Source organism: Furipterus horrens, unplaced genomic scaffold (assembly GCF_987537825.1).
Source record: "Furipterus horrens unplaced genomic scaffold, mFurHor1.1.pri manual_scaffold_6, whole genome shotgun sequence".
Taxonomy (NCBI): Eukaryota; Metazoa; Chordata; class Mammalia; order Chiroptera; family Furipteridae; genus Furipterus; species Furipterus horrens.
In genome coordinates this window covers 70,754,352-70,774,523 of record NW_028327176.1, presented here as the reverse complement: position 1 = coordinate 70,774,523, position 20,172 = coordinate 70,754,352, and the positions used below count along the sequence as shown (strand labels likewise).

Genomic DNA, 20,172 nt, shown 5'->3' with positions numbered 1-20,172 from the left:
TTCCAAAAAATCCAAGAAGAGGGGAAAATCCCAAACTCTTTCTATGAAGCCAGTATTATCCTAATCCCCAAACCAGGTCAAAACACAGCAAAGAAAGAAAACTACAGGCCAATATCACTGATGAACATCGATGCTAAAATCCTCAATAAAATATTGGCAAACAGGATCCAGCAATACATCAAAAAGACCATACACCACGATCAAGTAGGATTCATCCCAGGGATGCAAGGATGGTTTAATATTCGCAAATCAATAAATATAATACATCACCTAAACAAAATGAAAGACAAAAATCACATGATCATATTTGTAGATTCAGAAAAAGCATTTGATAAAGTACAACACTCATTTATGATGAAAACACTCAGCAAAATGGGAATAGAGGAAGCATATCTTAACATAATTAAGGCTATATATGAGAAGCCTGAGGCCAACATCATATTCAATGGACAAAAACTGAAAGCATTCCCCCTGAAATCAGGAACTAGACAAGGCTGTCCACTCTCTCCACTCCTATTCAACATAGTGTTGGAAGTCCTAGCCACAGCAATCAGACAAGAAAAAGAAATAAAAGGCATCCAAATTGGGAAAGAAGAAGTAAAACTATCACTATTTGCAGACGACATGATAGTATACCTAGAAAACCCTATAAACTCCACTAAAAGACTACTCGATATAATAAGTGAATTTGGCAAAATAGCAGGGACAAAATAAATATACAGAAATCTAAGGCATTTCTGTACACCAACAACAAAATATCAGAGACAGAGACAAAAAAGAAAATACCATTTACTATAGCAACAAGAAAAATAAAGTACCTAGGAATAAACTTAACCAAAGAGATAAAAGACCTGTACTCTGAAAATTACATAACATTGAAGAAAGAAATTAAGGAAGATACAAATAAATGGAAGCAAATACCTTGTTCTTGGATAGGAAGAATCAACATCATCAAAATGGCCATACTACCCAAAGCAATTTACAGATTCAATGCAATCCCTATTAAATTACCAATGACATATTTAACAGACCTAGAACAAATACTCCAAAAATTCATATGGAACCAAAAAAGACCCCGAATAGCAAAAGCAATCTTGAGACAGAAGAACACAGCAGGAGGAATCACAACACCAGATATCAAACAATACTACAAAGCCACTGTGATCAAAACAGCCTGTTACTGGCATAAGTACAGACATATAGATCACTGGAACAGAATAGAGCCCAGAAATAAACCCAGGCCTCTATGGTCAACTAATATTTGATAAAGGAGGAAGGAGCATAAAATGGACTGAGAAGAGCCTCTTTAACAAATGGTGCTGGGAGAACTGGACAGGGACATGCAAAAAAATGAAACTAGACCACCAACTTACACCACACACGAGAATAAACTCAAGATGGATCAAAGACTTAACTGTAAGCCATGACACCATAAAAGTCCTAGAGGAAAACATAGGCAGGAAAATTTCAGATATCTCACGTAACAATCTCTTCACGGATACATCTCCTAAGGCAAGGGAAATAAGGGAAAAAATAAACAAATGGGATTACATAAAACTAAAGAGTTTCTGCTCAGCAAAAGAAAACACCAGCAAGATGAAAAGGAAACCAACCATATGGGAAAACATATTTGCCAATGACAGCACAGACAGGGGACTGATCTCCAAAATATATAAAGAGCTAATACAACTCAACATCAAGAAAACAAACAACCCAATTAAAAAATGGGCAAAGGACCTGAACAAATACTTCTCCGAAGAGGACATACAGAGGGTCCATAGGCACATGAAAAAATGCTCAACACCATTGGCCATCAGAGAGATGCAAATAAAAACCACAATGAGATACCACTTTACACCCGTCAGAATGGCCATCATCAACAAATCAACAAACAACAAGTGCTGGCGAGGATGTGGAGAAACGGGAACCCTACTGCACTGTTGGTGGGAATGCAGACTGGTGCAGCCACTGTGGAAAACAGTATGGAATTACCTCAAAAAACTAAAAATGGAACTGCCTTTTGAACCAGCGATTCCACTGCTAGGATTATACCCGAAAAATCCTAAAACATTAATTCAAGAGAACTTATGCACCCCTATGTTCATTGCAGCACTATTTACAATAGCTAAGTGCTGGAAACAGCCTAAGTGCCCATCTGTAGATGAGTGGATCAAAAAACTGTGGTACATTTACACAATGGAATACTATGTAGCAGAAAGAAAGAAGGAACTCCTGCCATTTGCAACAACATGGGTGGAACGAGAGAGAATTATGCTTAGTGAAATAAGCCAGGCAAAGAAAGAAAAATACCATATGATATCACCTAATACAGGAAACTAAAGAACAACACAAACAAAAGAACTAAATAGAACAAAGAGCAGAATAGCAGTCAATAGGGGGGAGGAGGAAGGGAGAGAAGGGGGATAAGTAAGGGAAGGGTTTAGTCAAAGAACATGTATAAATGACTCATGGACATGGATAATGGGGAGGGATATGATTGTGGGAGAAGTGGTGGGCTTGGTGAGGGAGATAAATGGGGGAAAAATGGGACAACTGTAATTGAAAAACCAAAAAACATTAAAAATAAAAATAAAAAAGGAAGAAAAAGAAAGAAACAGGTCGTATCAGAGATACCAAGGACTTCGCCATTCATGAGGATGGGCCTGTTCTAAAGAAATCAGATCATCAATAAGCCCCCAGTGGTTTCAGAGATGGGGGAGGGCGACACGCTGGCCCCAGCGCTAGCTCAGACAGGGTGGGCCTTGGGGTTTTCTCTCCACATTCTGGGCAAGGGCTGTGAGCCATGCTCCCTCAGTTCTGTCAGAGCCCTGGTGAGTCCAGAATCTTCAGAACAGTCATGCAGTTTTACTTGATCCTCAAACTAGAAGAGGTGCTCCAAGCTGGGTTTCGCCTTCTAGAAGAGAAATCAGTTAAACTGAGTTCAAGGAGCCGATATAAGATGAGACATCTTCATGTGCACAGCACTCCAGTGCCTGTTCCTGAGAGGCTGTTGGTGTCGTTTCCTGATTCTGCTGCCTTTGAAGTAGATTATATGTTTGGTCATTTTAAAGCCCCTATGGCCTGGCTTCCAGGGCAGTGTATGACAAGTTTGAAAGCGGGTGTCGCAGAACAACAGAGAACCTGTTCCTCCCTTCCTTACTGGGTGAAACTAGAGCAAAATGGTCAAATTAAATGTATGTTTTTTCTTCAAACATACTATTTTGAGCACTAAGCAGTTCTACTTTATGTATAATGCTTCTTAACACTGAGGTACTACATTTTCTTCACAAGACCTTGAGAGGGTATTCAAGAACATTTCAACTTAGCCCACAAGCCTCACTTTCTTCATCTGTAAAATAGGTACCTCCTGCTTCCCAGGGCTGCTGTGCAGATGAAAACAAGTAAGTGAAATAATAAATGAAGTTTGGATAAAGCCCAATAGCTGGCTTGTGGTGGATCCTCAACAGATGGCTGAATAATGGTGATGAATATGAGTCAGCTCTGTGGGGAGACACTCAGAGGCAGATCATATTTAGTCATAACTGAATTTCATATGGTTTGTTCGTAGGGTGGCTTTAATCCTGTGGGTGCAGGTGGGGATGCAGAGGCTAAACTTTTCCAAGTGGAAATGTTACTGATTGACTTACCCATAAATGCAGTCCCTTTACCTTTAGGCCAGTAAGTTAGGATCCCTGTGGACTCATGAAGATGCCTTTGCTTCTCTAAACTTTATGTCCATTAGCCTGCCTGGACTGCCCTGCTGCTGGGGGCACAAGGACAAACAGGAGGCACTTTGGGGGCAGAAAGCACTGATGCTCATAGGACTTCAGGGCTCTGCAGGAAGTGCTGGCTTCTGTGATTCAATTGATTATTCTCAGAAGGGAAGCTGCTCCCTGGAGACTGGGGTGTCTGACTGCCTGCAGGACCACCCTTCTGGAAACCTCGGTAGCTCAGTGGCTTAAAAACATCACCAGGCTGGAAGCTTGTCATGCCCTAAGCAGCATTGAAGTCTAAATGCAGGTGCTCCCAGGAGAAGTAATATGACAGTTGCCCTTGACATGGCTTACTGAGGCAGGGTGGATTTGTGGAAGATTTTAGAGTGGGGCTGATTCTGGAGATTTAATGGGGATCCCAAGGAGCTGAAAGAAATGGAATACAGGGGCCTTCAGGATGGGATGGCCTGAGGCCAAGCAAAGGTGGACTTTGCTTCTGTCATGGTTCGCCTGGGGATGAGCAACTTTCTCTTGAGCAGCTGATCTCCCAGTTAGTACAGAAATATTATCAACACTTTGAAAATTAGCAGCAGGCTCCTACCAGTTAAGTAAGGATTTCAGGAAGTAAAAAAGAAAAAGAAAAAAAACTAGCTAAAATCTAGAGTGTAAGTTTATGATGCAGAGTATTTAATGAAATTAAGATGCAGAAGGGAATTACAGGATAGCATTAGAAAAAATAATTTAAGGATCATAGGAATAAGAGAGGGAGAAGAAAAGGACCATGGAATTGAAAAACTGATAGGAGAAATTGTGACAGAAAATTTTCCAACCTGATGAGAGAAAATGTTATGCAAGTCCAAGAAGCACTGAGAGTTCCAATCAAGAGGAACCCCCAAAAACCCACTCCAAGGCACATCATAACTAAAATGGCAACATTCCAAGACAAAGAGAGAATCCTAAAAGCAGCAAGAGAAAAACAGCAAAAAACATACAAGGGAGCTCCGATAAGGCTATCAACGGATTTCTCAACAGAAACATTACAAGCCAGAAGGGAATGGTCAAAAATATTTCAAGCAATGAAAAACAAAGGCCTACAACCAAGAATACTCTACCCAGCAAGGCTCTCATTCAAAATAGAAAGTGAAATAAGGAGTTTCTCAGACAAAGGAAGACTAAAAGAATACATCTCCACCAAACCAGCATTGCAAGAAATGCTAAAGGGAGTGTTCTAAGAAAAAAGAAGAAAAGAACAAGAGAGGAGAGGAACAGAGGTACAAAGGGAAATGAATAAATACACTACAATAATAACCTTAAATGTAAATGGATTAAATGCTCCCATTAAAAGACATAGGGTAACGGAATGGATAAGAAAACAGGGCCCACATGTTTGCTGTCTACAAGAAACACACCTGAAAACAAAAGATTTACACAGACTGAAAGTAAAGGGATATAAAAAATATTCCAAGCAAATGGACCGGAAAAAAAAAGCCGGCGTAGCAGACCTCATATCAGACAAAACGGATTTCAAAGCAAGGACAATAAAAAGAGACAAAGAAGGACATTTCATAATACTTAAAGGAACAATCCATCAAGAAGATATAACACTGATAAACATATATGCACCCAACATAGGAGCACCCAAATACATAAAGCAAATACTAGAAGACCACAAAAAGGATATCAACAACAACACACTCATAGTAGGGGACTTCAACACTCCATTATCAACAATAGACAGATCATCAAAGCAAAGAAACACCAAGGATATACAGGCATTGAACAACACACTAAACCACATGGACCTAACCGATATATATAGAACTTTTCACCCCAAAGAAGCAAAATATACATTCTTTTCAAGTGCACATGGGACATTTTCAAATATAGACCACATGATAGGACACAAAACAAGCCTCAACAAATTCAAGAAAATTGAAATCATATCAAGCATCTTTTCAGATCACAATGCCTTGAAACTAGAAATCAACCTCAGAGAAAAAAATCAAAGACACCCAAACTCATGGAGATTGAATAACATGCTATTAAATAATGAATGGGTTAACAATGACATCAAAGAAGAAATCAAGAAATTTCTAGAAACTAATGATAATGAGCACACAACAGCCCAAAACCTGTGGGACACAGCAAAAGCAGTCCTGAGAGGGAAGTTCATAGTAATACAGGGCTATCTGAAAAGGATAGAAGAATCTCAAATAAAAAACCTAACCATAATGCTACAACAACTAGAACAACAATAACAAACAAAGCCTAGGGCAAGAAGAAGGAACGAAATCATCAAGATCAGAGCAGAATTAAATGACATAGAGACTAAACAAACAATCCAAAAGATCAACAAAACTAGGAGCTGGTTCTTAGAAAAAATAAACAAAATCGACAAGCCTCTAGCCAGTCTAATCAAGAAAAAAAGGGAGAAGACCCAAATAAACAAAATCAGAAATGAAAGAGGAGAAATCACGACTGATACCTCAGAAATAAAATGATAGTTAGAAATTACTTCAGACAACTGTATGACAAGAAATTTGACAATCTAGAACAAATGGACAAATTTCTAGAAACATACAACCTTCCAAAACTGAATCAAGAAGAAGTGGAAAGTCTCAACAGACCAATAACAAAAAAGGAAATTGAAACAGTAACCAAAAATCTCCCTGCACACAAAAGCCCTGGACTGGATGGCTTCACAGGCGAATTTTACAAAACATTTAGGGAAGAACTAACTCCTACCCTCCTAAAACTATTCCAAAAAATCCAAGAAGAGGGGAAAATCCCAAACTCTTTCTATGAAGCCAGTATTATCCTAATCCCCAAACCAGGTCAAAACACAACAAAGAAAGAAAACTACAGGCCAATATCACTGATGAACATCGATGCTAAAATCCTCAATAAAATATTGACAAACAGGATCCAGCAATACATCAAAAGGATCATACATCATGATCAAGTGGGCTTCATTCCAGGGATGCAAGGATGGTTTAATATTCGCAAATCAATAAATATAATACATCACCTAAACAGAATGCAAGACAAAAATCACATGATCATATCAATAGATGCAGAAAAAGCATTTGATAAAGCACAACACTCATTTATGATGAAAACACTCAGCAAAATGGGAATATAGGTAGCATACCTTAACATAATTAAGGCTATATATGAGAAGCCTGAGGCCAACATCATACTCAATGGACAAAAACTGAAAGCATTCCCCCTGAACTCAGGAACTAGACAAGGCTGTCCACTCTCTCCACTCCTATTCAACATAGTGTTGGAAGTCCTAGCCACAGCAATCAGACAAGAAAAAGAAATAAAAGACATCCAAATTGGGAAAGAGGAAGTAAGACTTTCATTATATGCAGATGACATGATAGTATACCTAGAAAACCCTATAAACTCCACTAAAAGACTACTCGATATAATAAGTGAATTTGGCAAAATCGCAGGGTACAAAATAAATATACAGAAATCTAAGGCATTTCTGTACATCAACAATAAAATAGCAGAGACAGAGGCAAAAAAGAAAATACCATTTACTATAGCAACAAGAAAAATAAAGTACCTAGGAATAAACTTAACCAAAGAGATAATAGACCTGTACTCTGAAAATTACATAACATTGAAGAAAGAAATTAAGGAAGAAACAAATAAATGGAAGCAAATACCATGTTCTTGGATAGGAAGAATCAACATCATTAAAATGGCCATACTACCCAAAGCAATTTACAGATTCAATGCAATCCCTATTAAAATACCAATGACATATTTCACAGACCTAGAAGAAATACTCCATAAATTCATATGGAACCAAAAAAGACCCCGAATAGCAAAAGCAATCTTGAGACAGAAGAACACAGCTGGAGGAATCACAACACCAGATATCAAACAATACTACAAAGCCACTGTAATCAAAACAGTCTGGTACTGGCATAAGAACAGACATATAGATCAGTGGAACAGAATAGAGAGTCCAGAAATAAACCCAGGCCTCTATGGTCAACTAATATTTGATAAAGGAGGAAGGAACATAAAATGGAGTGAGAAGAGCCTCTTTAACAAATGGTGCTGGGAGAACTGGATAGGGACCTGCAAAAAAATGAAACTAGACCACCAACTTACACCACACACGAGAATAAACTCAAGATGGATCGAAGACTTAAATGTAAGCTGCGACACCATAAAAGTCCTAGAGGAAAACATAGGCAAGAAAATATCAGATATCTCACGTAACAATCTCTTCACGGATACATCTCCTAAAGCAAGAGAAATAAAGGAAAAAATAAATAAATGGGATTACATCAAACTAAAGAGTTTCTGCTCAGCAAAAGAAAACATCAGCAAGATGAAAAGGAAACCAACCATATGGGAAAACATATTTGCCAATGACATCACAGACAGGGGATTGATTTCCAAAATATATAAAGAGCTGATACGACTCAACATCAAGAAAACAAACAACCCAATTAAAAAATGGGCAAAGGACCTGAACAAACACTTCTCTGAAGAGGACATACAGAAGGTCCATAGACACATGAAAAAATGCTCAACATCATTAGCCATCAGGGAGATGCAAATAAAAACCACAATGAGATACCATTTTACACCTGTCAGAATGACCATCATCAACAAATCAACAAGCAACAAGTGCTGGCGAGGATGTGGAGAAACAGGAACCCTACTGCACTGTTGGTGGGAATGCAGACTGGTGCAGCCACTATGGAGAACAGTATGGAATTACCTCAAAAGATTATAAATGGAACTGCCTTTTGAACTAGCGACTCCACTAATAGGATTATACCCGAAGAATCTTGAAACAGCAATTCAAAAGAACTTATGCACCCCTATGTTCATTGCAGCACTGTTTACAATAGCTAAGTGCTGGAAACAACCTAAGTACCCATCTGTAGATGAGTGGATCAAAAAACTGTGGTACATTTACACAATGGAATACTATGTAGAAGAAAGAAAGAAGGAACTCCTGCCATTTGCAACAACATGGGTGGAACGAGAGAGAATTATGCTTAGTGAAATAAGCCAGGCAAAGAAAGAAAAATACCATATGATATCACCTAATACAGGAAACTAAAGAACAACACAAACAAAGGAACTAAATAGAACAAAGAGCAGAGTTGCAGTCAATAGGGGGGAAGGGAGAGGGAGGGAAGGGGGATAAGTAAGGGAACGGTTTAGTCAAAGAACCTGTATAAAAGACTCATGGACATGGACATCGGGGAGGGATATCATTGCGGGAGAGGGGGTGGGTTGGGTGGGGGAGAGAAATTAGGGGAAAAGGGGGTGGGTTGGGTGGGGGAGAGAAATTAGGGGAAAAGGGGACAACTGTAATTGAAAAAGCAAATATATATATATATATAATAAAATAAAATAAAAAATAAAAGAAATTACGATGCAGAGTGGCAATATAGGATTTTTATGTTGCCTTCCAAGAATTGTAGGTGTACTTGCTAATTTTAAAAGGGTTGGGGTGGGGTAGGAGGGGAGGCCCCGTTCTCCTGTATATTGTAGGGTGTAATTACTAATAGTTTGATATTTATTAAAATTCATAAGAGTTGGAAAAAATAGTATAATTTGTTAAAATATTTTGAAAAAATATGACATGAGTATTTTCAAATATTTTTACTACTAATGGTGGCAACACCCAAAGTAATATTATTTATACACTGAAAGCTACTGTGATGAGTCAAAATTCTTAGAATGATGCATATGGGACTTCAAATTTAAAATGTGTTTCTATTCTTTTTTCTCCTTTTTGTAATAGGGTTACATGATGGATAACCAAATTTCAGGCTTAAAATGTGACACAGATGTGTCTGTAACTTTCGAAGGTGACAATGTTGTTATGCTGCAGGTAAAATTCAGGAAATGTTCATGCTGCTTAAATAGCTTACATTTCAAGATCAAGACTTATCCAGAAATCTGAAGTTTCATGTGTTTTACCTTCATCTGATGTCTTCTTTTAATTGGCAGATGTTTTCCTGCCAGACACTTGATTTTTGCAGTAATTTGACAAGTATTAAATTTTTTCTCTCCTGGATAATCTTTGATGTTGAATTCCTTTTTGGTTTAAGAAAACTACCTATAAATATTGAGTCAGATTCTTCTGCTTGGAAGGTGAATCCCAAAGAGTATGTAAGGCCCCATAAGATGAACAGGCAAAGATATAAAAAGCAGATTTACAAAAGGAGGGCAACTGATCAACCTCACTAGTAATCAGAGGAATGCACACGAGGGCATACTGTAGTACCATTTTCTTTTTCTCTATCAAACCGGCTCACATTTAAGAGTGCGTTGGAGTCCGGTAAAGGTGAGAACAAAAGGGGGCACTCATTGAGCTGTGTGAGATTCTACTTCTGGAATTCTATCTAAGGCAGTAATCCTAAATACAGGGAAACTTGAGGACACAAATGTTTTCATTGGTACATTATTTGGTAGTAATAATGTTGGAATCTAAATTTTCAACAATAAGAAAATTATTATATAAACCATGTTCTGGCCACTCAGTGGGGAATTATATTGCCTTTAAAATTGTACTTAAAAGAGGTTATTACAGAAATCAAAAACTTATGAAGTGATAAGCAAAAATGATATAAAACTGTATACAGAATGTGATCACAATTTGGTATTTAAAAAAGAAGAACAGGGACCTCAGGTCCTGCTAAAATGGAGTGGTCCCATCCTTCCAGGGCCTACCTCTTAGCAATTAAACACCGTGGCTGTAGCACAACAACCTAGCACAGGAAGATACTGAAAAGCAGAAGGAGGGGGCAGGCTGCCTAGAGGAAGGAAATAGCAGTCAGTTCTCTGGGTTTCCTTGTTGCCTCCCATAAATCCTGTGCAGAGCATATATGTCCTCAATCTATAACAGGCAGGGGCAAAATGCATTCCAAGAAAAGTCTATTCTCCATAGCCAAAAGACAAGGAAAAGGGTGGACTAGTGACAGAAAATACTTTTGGCAATACTCACTCTTCATTAGTCACACACACACACACACACACACACACACACACACACACATGCCAATATTAGCAGGGCCTGGCAGAAACGGATCTTTCCCTTTACTTCCAATATGAGGAATCAGACAGAGGCAGGTAGCAGGTGTAGAGTAACATCACTCTACCAGGTGGTGTTGGTGGGACTGAGCAGGGAACTACTCTTCCATCCCCTGCCTGGTAGAGTGAGTGGAGGCCAGACTGTCCCATCAGGGTAATATCAGCAGGATACATTGGTGAGCTCACAGGAACCATTGGTGAGCTCAGCCTCCACGTCCACCAGCAGCAATAAGACCCAGTGAGATGAGGTAAAGTGGAGCTAATCACTAGTAAACTTCAACCCTGTACCCCAGTGTCAGCAGGATCCAGTGGAAAGTTGAGCCCCTACCTCCATCTGACATCATCTAGACCAAACCAGGATGTGTGAGCCAGGGCTGGTCACCACTAACGTTACCCCACTCCCTGGTGTCATTGAGCCTAGTGAGCAGCTGAAGCTACACACTTGCACAACAATAAGAAACCAAATTAGTGCAAAGGAGGACTAGTGTGCACTTCGATCTCTCCCCTACATGTTATCTCACCTCCATACTAAAGGGGTCCAGTGGCAGCTGAGCCTCCAGCCATACCTGGCAACAATGGTGAGATGAGCTGGGATAGTTAATACTCTACTTCTCCCACCCCACTTTTTAGTAGGAGCCAGTGGAAGCTTGTCCTCAGCCCTCATCCAGTATCAAATAGAGGCAGGAAGGGGTGATGGGAAATTGGGCTCCTTGGCACTGTGCTTCCCCACCCACATCCCCTGGTATCAGCAAGACCAAGAGGGAGCTGAAGATTTACCTGTCTGCAACAAGACAATGCGAGGCAGTGCACCACTTTTGCCAGAATGGTGTTGACAGCACTGAACATATACACACACCCAGACTTTGTGCTCAAGATCAAATATGTCATAATATAATACCCAAACACCCTGGTTGGTATAGGAAAATCACTCATTATATAATAAACCAACTTGAATGAGAAAGCAGTGGATGATACACTGTGAAGAATCAGATGTTGAACTAATCTAACAATGATTTTAAAGCGCTTATCATAAAAATACTTCAGAGACTTCCAGCCAAGTGGAGGCCTAGACTGACATGCTCTGTCTCTCTCCACAACTAGGAAGGAATACAACTACTGCAAAACCAGATATAACCAGAAGTTCCAGAAAATAAATGGAAGTCCAACATATGAAGTTATAAAGAAGTGGTGCTCGTCTGGACAGGTAGGAGGCGTGAAGCCGGGGCAGAGAGGTCAAGCTGTGCTGGCGGTCGTTAGCAGCAGCAGCGGTGACAGCAGCGGGATGGCAGTAAGCACAGACACCTGTATTTAAGGGGAGGCTAGAAGCACCTGGGGAGCACCCCTGGCTGCAGACCAGACCCGTCAGCTTGTGATTCCAACGCCGGGGAAGGCAGACCTCCATTGCCTTGGACTGTGAGGCTCGGAGAGGGTGGGTACGGAGAAGGAGGCTCCCAGTCTCTCAACGGAGAGTGAATGGCAGGAATCCATCTTGGACCCCCACCCTCACAGAAAATGCCACAGTGTGGTGAGAAGGGTCTCCTGTGTGACGAGTGCACGGGGCTCTACCCCCTATAGCATAGGAGGTGTGATAGCCCTGCCCAGGAAGCAAAGGTAAACACAAAACTGTCAGGATAGCACAGATCATGATAGAGATCCCAATCACACACCTGCCCAGACAGCAAATATTTAATCTAATGAAGCAGCAGATAGGAAATCTTTCTGAGGCGCAGTTCAGAGCTTTGGTTATGAGAATGCTTACAGGCCTAACAGCAGATCTTAAACAAGATGGGAAAGGAATGAAGGCTAGTCCTGCTGAAATGAACAAAAACACATATGAAACTAGTGATGAGGAAAAGAAAACCAGGGTTCAAGTCAACAAATCAGGACATAAGGAAGGAACAAACAGTCAACCATGCAGAAAGAGGAAACAAAAAGTGAGGAAAATAAGGAGAGGCTCAGAAACCTCTGGGCAGCTATAAGCGAGCGAACAGTCAGATTATAGGGTTGCCAGAAGGAAAAGAAGAATAACTAGAAATTGAAAAATTATGTGAAAAAATAATGAAGCAGAACTTCCCTAACTCAGGGAAGGAAATAGACTTACAGGTCCAGGAAGCACAGAGCATTCCAAAAAAACTGGACCTAGGGAGAACCACACAAGACACATTATAATCAAAATGTCAAATATTAAGGATAAAGGGAGAATCTTAAGAGCAGCAAGAGAGAAGAAGAGAATTACAAACAAAGGGGTCCCACTAAGACTTTCAGCTGATTTCTCAAAAGAAACTCTGCAGGCAAGAAGGGAATGGCAAGAAATATTCAAAGGAATTAAAAGCAAAAACCTACAACCACGATTACTCTAATCAGCGAAGCTGTCATTCAGAATAGAAGGGCAGAGAAAGTGCTTCCAGGACAAAGTAAAACTGAAAGAATTCATCAGATCCAAACCATTGTTATGTAAAATGTTAAAGGGACTTGTTTAGGAGAAAGAAGATCAAAATTATGAACATTAAAATGAAAACTGTGTCACAACAACCAACAACAGAAGCGAGGGAACCAAAACAAAGGCAAACTAAGTAGGCAACGAGAGTGGGAAAAGAATTATAGGTATAGGAAACATTATGGGGAGAGGTCAGCAAGGTGGGGAAAGTGGGGAAGGGGAGGGAGATGGTACAGGAATTAAGAAGCATAGTAGGAGGGAGTGGAGTAGACAGGAAATATTGAGAAGAACTATATGCACAACCAATGGGCATGGACTAAGGGGGGTGCAATTGGAGGGGGGGTCACTGGGTGGAGGGGAACAAAGGAAAAAGAAATTGGAACAACTGTAACAGCATAATCAATAAAGCATATTAAAAAATAAAAATACTTCAAAGGTAATTACAAATACTCTTGAAAAACATAAAAATAAGAGAACATTTTAGCAAAGATAGAATAAAAATGGACTTGATGCAAATTATGGAATTGAAAAATACAGTGATTGAAATAGCAAATTTGCAGAATGACCCTGATAGAAGAGTAGAGAGGCTAGAGAATAGCATCTGTAAAACTGAGGACAGAGCAATAGAACTTATCCAATCAAACAGAGTGGATGAAAGTGAGCAGTCTCAGGGACCTTAGAACAATAATGAAGGGCATTTGTATTATTAGTGTCTCACAAGGAGAGGAAAGCAGACAATGATGAACAAGTATTCAAGGAAACAATGCCAGAAAAATCCCAAATTTGTTGAAAGACAGGAAACTGAAAATCCAAGGGTGCTGAGTGAATCCCAAATAGTGTAAACCCAAAGAAATTCACCACAGGACACATAATAATTAGACTTCTGAAAGCTAAAAGCAAGGACAAAATTTTGAAAGCAGACAGATAAATGGTGCATTACTTTTAGGGAAACACCAACTCAAGTGAGAGCAGATCTCTCATCTGGAACCAGGGAGACCAGGAGGAATCAACACACTATTTTCAAGTACTGTAAGAAAAGAACTGTCAACTGCAAATTCTATATCCAGTGAGAATATATTTCCAGGTTGATAGGAAAATAACGATATCAGATTAAGGGAAACTAAGAATTTATTGCTAACCAATCTACTCTTAAAGAATGAATAGCCTGCCCGGCCTGCCCCTCACACAGGCCACCTCTAAGTCACTGTGATGGCTGCCTTCCTTCTGTTCCAGCAAGGATGAGCCAGGGCGCTGAACGCTATGCTCCTAGAAGGACAAGTATTTTGAAGATTTGCTCCTACAGCTTCTCTCTCTGCAAAATCAGAAAAGAGTGACAAGGGACTGCCACCAAATTCCAAGAAACAAAGTTCACCAAAAAATGTAGTGGACCCAAAGGAGAGGGGCAACCTACTAACTACCTCAGCAGCAGCTGAATTATCTAAAAACTTGACTTCACCCAGTTCTTTCTCATCAGTTGTGAATCAAGGTGGGACAGTAGCTAGCCCTAACGCTGATGACAACGTGCTGTTCACAGATGAAAGGGTTTTAAAGTTTTTGTCAAGAAAGACTTTGGTAGAATTCCCTCAAAAAGTTTCATCTTCATTCAGAAAACAGGGTCCAATTCAGAAGCTCTTCAGAAGGGTGGGAGAGTGACGGACAGTTAATCTCCATCTTCATCCAGCTCCTCCAGTTCAGAGTCTGACAAGGAGGGGGATGAATCAGAAGTTGATTCTCAAGTGATGAGCAAATGCAAAGGAAGAGTTTCAAAACTAGAGACCTCCTATTCCTTTGAAAACAAAGCCCCCAAAATGTCGGTACCAGCAAGAGAGAAGGCCTGGTCACCACAGCCACATCTGGACCTCCCCTCCCGAGAGAGGCCCCATCAGGCAAAGAAGAAAGGGGCCGTCATGAAGCCATTAAAGGTCAGAAAAGATGAGCCAAAACCCACAGTACCTAAGTCACAAGTAGATGAAGAATTTATGAAGCAAAATGTAAAGGAAAAAAAGCTGCAGAAAATATTTAGCTTAAATAAAATAGATGGTGCCAGAAGTCATTTGAAGTTAAAAATACCTCATCTGACCACACAAAATCAGGATTATCTACACAATTGAGTGGTGGCCCAAAGTGTAATCGATTGATAGAAGAAACTGCCATAGGAAGACAGTTACAAGCAGCTCCTCCTGAAACCAGAAGACATTTAGAAAAATAAGCACCAGAGCCTAATGGGGAGGTGGCTTTTTCCCCCATTCAAAAAAGAAAATTTGAGGAAGCAGGTAATAGAAGGAATCTCAAAAGCTAATGAAGAAATTTTGGAAGATTAGGAATCAATAAAAAATTTGAAGCCAAGTTCCTGTTCATGATAAAGATATCTTTGACGAAAAGACAGCAGTACTAAAGCTTGAGGCAAAGGATGAAATCATGGAAGACTCAACGTAAGTGGGAGACCAAGATGACACACAGGAACCTGTGCAAGTCACTGCTCCTGTTGAGCCATTTGACAATACTACCTACAAGAATCTTCAGCATCATAACTACACCATGTACATCTTCTTAGACCTAAACCTGGACCTCTCGAAATTCAGGATGCCTCAGCCCTCTTCCAGATGAGAGCCATCTCACCACTGAGAGCTCAATTTAATGATTACCTTTACATTGTCCGATGCATTCTTGCTTGCAAAATGAAGTGTGCTCAAGTTAAAAAAAAAGGAAAGGAATGACTAAAGAAAGTTCTCTAAACAGAAAAGAAAACGATAACAAAAGAAGCCTTGGAACTTCAAAAAAAAAGAACATTGGAATGTATAACATTGGGGTAAATGTAATATTCTCTCCTCATTATATTTGATATTTGAAACAATCATAACTCCTTTTGGTGCAGTGCTCAATGTGTATGGAGAAACTGTTAATTCTTCAGACAATTATATTTTTAAACAGGGTAAAATAAAAGACCTAAATGGAAGTGAGGTTTCTACACATCATAAAGTGGTAAAACATCAGTACCACTAGACTATAATAAGTTACATACATACATACATACATACATACATATGCACATGCATGCTCATGCACACACACATAATGATACTTAAAGCAACCACTGACAACATTATACATAGTGATATATTAGGGAAAAAACTTGGTAAAGATGAAAGGAGAAATAAATCAATAATTATAGTTGGAAACTTCAACACATCACTCTCAGCTATTTGATAGAACTAGAACTACTAGACCAAAAATCAGAAAGAACATTGAAGAACTGAACAACACAATTAACCAATAGGATATAATTGATACACAGTTGACTCTTGAGCAATGTGGGTTTGAAATACATGGTCTTTTATCAGTTGACCTGCACAGTTCAAACCTGTTTTGTTCAAGGATCAACTGGCCTTTGGGAATTCATGTATGCAGAGGGCTGACTGTAGTTATATGTGGATTTTCAGCTGTATACATGGTCAGTGCCCCTAACCCCTGCATTGTTCAGAGGTCAACTATATAGAACAAGAGCAGCATAAGTGTTTTCAAGCACTTATGAAACATTTACTAAGATAGACCATATCCTGAGCCATGTAAGAAACCTCAAAAAATTTAAAAGAATTAGGTAATACAGAGGATGTTTTATTACCATAATGGAATGAAACTAGAAGTTAACAACAAAAAGAAAAGAGGAATATCCAAGCACATGGAAATAAACAACACACTTCTCAATAATCCATAGGCCAAACAGGATGTCTCAAAGGAAATTTAAAAATATATAAAATGTGGGATGCAGATAAAGCAATGCTGATAAGAAAATGTATAGCATTAAATGCTTACTTTAGAAAGAAGATGGACCTCAAAGAAAATAGAAAAAGTAGATCAAATAAGAATAAACCAAGCATAAGAGAATAATTAAGAAAATAGCATAAATCAATGAAGTTGAAAACAGTAGTGAAAAAATCTATGAAACAAATGGCCTCTTCTTTGAGAAGAATTGATAAAATTTTCAACTCTCTAGCAAGAATGACAAAGATAAAAAATAAGATTCAACCAATATTAAGAACCCTTCGAACTCTATTTTATATAGCTGGTATTATTCAGACACCAAAACTAGACAGAACAAAAAAGGGAAAACTACATATCAATAACTTGCATGAACTTAGATACAGATATCTTCAAGAACATTAGCAAATTTTATCTGGCTGTATATAAATGAGTTCTACATCATGACCAAGTGAAATTCATTTGTTATGCAGAGATGCTTCAACATTCAAAAATCAATCAGTTCAATCCATCATTAACATACTAATAGAGAAAAAAATAATATGATCTTATTTGTTTACCTAGAAAAAAGCATTTAACAAACTACAACAACTATTCATGATAAAAACTCAGCAAACTAGAGATACAATGGAGCTTTCCTTACTTGATAAAGAAGAATCTACAAAAACCTATAAGTAACATCATGCTGAATTATGAAATATTGAATGCTTTTTCTCTAAGATCAAGAATAAGTCAAGGATGTCTACTGGCATCACTGTTATTCAACACAGAGCTGGAAGTTATAGCCAGTGCGATAAGGCAAGAAAAATAAATAAAAGATAAAAATAAGAAGGGAAGAAGTAAAAATTGTACTTTTTTTGCATATTATATCATTGTCTACACAGACAATTAAATCATGGAATCTACAAAAGACCACCTAGAGCTAACAAGTGAGTTTGGCAAGATTGCAGGATATTAATATAAATACATAAAAATTAATCACATTTCTCTATACTGATAAGGAACATGTGGAAACTAAAACAAACAGTATCATTTATAGTTGTTCAAAATAAAATACTTAGGTGTAAATTTAACAGACATGTATAGTATCTATAAGATAATATTAGATAATGCTGCTGAAAGAAGTCAAAGAAGTCCTAAAGAAATGGAGATATATACTATATTCATGAGTTGGATGCCTCTCTTAGCAAAGATGTCATCTCTGCCCAAATTGACTCATAGATTTAATGAAATTCCTATTAAAATCACAACAAATTATTTTGTAGCCATAGACAAGCTTATTCTAAGACATCTTTAAAATGATGAAATAGGAGTTTCCTGCCATCTTCTTAACAAAGAACACTAAATGGGACAATCAATGCATGGATGAGAGTGCCTTTGTGGAAGTCCAAGAAACCACTGGAGAAATTTCAGCACAATGTTGGAGAAAAAAAATATCTGTGACTGACCATACTGAAGAGGGAAAGAGAAGCAGTCACTTTACCTGCATCACCCTTCCCCCAAGGTAGCATGGTTCAGTAACAAGAAAACCTCAGCCTGTGATTTCTCCCAGAGGGAAAATAAGAGCATGTGACCACCTGGTTTCCCTAGCTGTGCAGGACACTGCTATAGTGATCAAAACAGTATGATGCTGGCATTAAAATAGATATATAGACCAATGGAACAAAATCAAATGCCCAGAAATATATCCATGTATGTATGGTCAACTAATACTGGACAAGGGAGCCCAGAATATTCAATGGTGAATGGATGGTCTCTAACTATATAATCATATGTGGAAGAATGAAATTGTTCCCCTAACTCATACCACTCATAAAAAATTAACTTGAAATAGATTAAAGACTTAAACATAAGAGCTGAAGCCATAAATTATCTAGAAGAAAACATAGGGTAAAATCTCCGTAACATTGGTCTTGCAACAATTTTTTTGGATATGACACACAAAGCATAAACAACAAAAGCAAACATAAACATGTGGGACTACATCAAACTAAAAAGTTGCTTCACAGTAAATAAAACAAGAAAATGAGAAAGAAATCTATGAAATGGGAGGAGATATTTGCAAACCTCCCATCTGATAAGGGATTAATATTCAAAATATGCGAGGAACTTATACAACTCAATACTAAACAATCAATCTAATTTAAAAAATGGGCAGATGACCTGAATAGACATTTTTTTCAAAGAAGACATACAGATGGCCAAGAGGTACATTAGAAACTTCTTAACATTATGAATCATGAGGAAATGCAAATCAAAACTATGGTGAGATATCGCCTCATACTGGTTAGAATGGCTGTTCTGAAGAAGGCAAGAGGTAATGAGTATTGGTGAAGATATAGAGGAAAAGGAACCCTTGTGCACTATTAGTGGGGATGTAAATTGGTGCAACCACTATGGAAAACATGGAGATTCCTCAAAAAATTAAAAACAGCTACCAGATGTTACAGCAATCCCCACTTCTGAGTATTTATTCAAAAGAAATATAATAAGGATTTGAAAAAATATCTGCACCCCCATGTTCACTGTAGCATTATAGACAATAGCCATGACATGGAAACAACCTAAGTGTCTGTAAATGCATGAATGGATAAAGAAAACGGGATATATATATAGTAGAAAAGTATTCAGCACTATAAACAAAGGCTGTCTTGCCATTTGAGACAACATGGATGGACTTTGAGGGCATTACAGTAAGTGAAATAAGTTTGACAGAAAAAGAAAAATACTGTATGGTGTCACTTATATATGGAATATAAAAAAGCAGAGCTCATAGAAATAGAATAGGAGGGTGATTGTCAGGGGACTGGAGGGTAGGGGAAATGGGGGGATGTTAGTCCAAGGGTACAAACTTCCAGTTAGAAGATGAGTAAGGTCTGGGAATCTAATGTACACCATGGCAACTATAGCTAACAATACTGTAACATTTAGTACTTGCAGTTCACTAAGAAAATAGATCTTAAATGTTCTCACCACATTCAGACACGAAATTATAGTGATGGAGATTGGATCAGTGTTGCCAGGAGTGAGGAAGGGAAAAGAGAGGGGAGTGGCTGTGGCTCTACTAAGGCACATGAGATATGCTTCGGATGGAGCTGTTATGTATTTGACTATAGTGGTCACATGGAGATACACATGTGATAACATTGCATAGAGGTACACACACACACACATACACAC

The 20,172-nt window shown here is 38.6% G+C and overlaps 1 pseudogene; it reads left to right on the top strand.

Moving 5' to 3' along the window:
- The first annotated feature begins 14,442 nt into the window (after nt 1-14,442).
- Nucleotides 14,443-15,840, top strand: LOC150006459 (NADH dehydrogenase [ubiquinone] flavoprotein 3, mitochondrial-like; annotated as a pseudogene).
- The last annotated feature ends 4,332 nt before the right edge of the window (nt 15,841-20,172 follow it).